Below are 1642 nucleotides of genomic sequence, written 5' to 3'. Positions count from 1 at the left end.
TAATTTCAACCCCACCCCACCCCACCCCACCAAAAACTAAAAATAAATAAAATACATTTAAAAAAAAGAAATATTTTTTTTTTCTTCAAGAAATCAGACTTCTGTTCGTTTCCGTAATACAGACCCAGGACACCATACGGACGTTATGAGAAACATGAACACAGATTACGTTGGTATATGGCCCCAGTTCAGCCTGTAACAAAAATGTAGCCTACTTTACATACTGTATGTGTATGTGTGTGTGTGCGTGTGCGTGTGCGTGCGTGCGTGCGTGCGTGCGTGCGTGCGTGTGTGTGTGTGTGTGTGTGTGTGTGTGTGTGTGTGTATATATATATATATACAATTCTGTGGCAGATAAAATGTATGTTGCGGCCAACAGCCATGGCAATACCTCAAAATGAGTGTGGAACCACATTGACAGATTTGACCAAATTCCGTTTCAAATTCCACTTAAATGTTTTCCCACAAATGCACTACAAATACTCCAAATACACAGGTATAACCCAACAAACTACATAAAACATAGAACATTAACCATTAACCATTCAAAACTATTTATTCCACTTTACAATGTAACTTAACAAAACATTTAAATGAAATATTCTGATATTTTTTGAATGAATGCACCATGAAAGAACAACAGAAAAAATACCCTTAACAGTGTTACATTTATTGAAGCTATAAATCAAAAGCATTTTTCATGCCAATCATTAAAATGGTTCCTCTCCTGGCTGAAAGCACATCAACACACAAGTCTCACACGTGACTGGAGTTTTCTGGCTGCAAAGCCTACACTACGGTGGCAGAGAAGTGCAGAACAAATCACAATTCTGAAAACAAAATAACAAATTACAAACGCAAATGCAAGTCTAAAAAACAAAATACCAATTCAGAAAGCACAACAACAATTCAGAAAACATTATAACAAGTCAGAAAACACAATGACAAATCCGAAAACAAATATACAAGTCAGAAAACACAACGACAAATTAGACAAACTGGAAGAATCCGTGTATCATTAGATCATTCGTTTTTTTTTATTTAATATTGAAAGTAGAAAAATTTGAAAACTGATCCTTTTTAGTTTTTTAGTTTTTTTTTCCAAAAAACTAAAAACGAGAATTCAACTTAAATTTTTGTTTTTCATTCATGGGTGGAAAAATTAATAAACAGTTTGAATATTTGATTTCTACATGTGGGCGGGAATTAAACGGCCCTTTCTGCTGATTGGTCAGCCGAAGATCAAACTGTGCCATCATCAGTTCTTCTGCAGTATCACGCAGCAGAATAATAGTCCTCTGCTGCTGCAGTTGTACAGATTAATAACCCATTTTATCAATTTCATATTTTTCTCATCAAACGAATAGCTCGTCTAATGACAGAGTATTAAGTTCCCTCTATGGGGGAAAAATCCAAGTGAACATCAATCAGTACTCAATATTAATTTAAACTGCTAAATATGCCTGCTGCTTATTTCCTGTGCACTTCAATATTGGACTGCGCTTGACTGTAGCCGCGTCTGTCTGCTTATTGAGTTTATTTAACCCATCGCAAATTCATTAGCCTGTTTGTTTGATGAAAAAACATGAAATGTAGTTGCAATAAATGTGTTAAGAATCAATACAACTGCAGCAGTGGAGGA

Source organism: Sinocyclocheilus grahami, unplaced genomic scaffold, assembly GCF_001515645.1.
Source record: "Sinocyclocheilus grahami isolate Dianchi unplaced genomic scaffold, SAMN03320097.WGS_v1.1 scaffold25.1, whole genome shotgun sequence".
Lineage (NCBI taxonomy): Eukaryota > Metazoa > Chordata > Actinopteri > Cypriniformes > Cyprinidae > Sinocyclocheilus > Sinocyclocheilus grahami.
The sequence above is the reverse complement of the archived record's forward strand: the minus strand, read 5'-3'. Positions refer to the sequence as shown.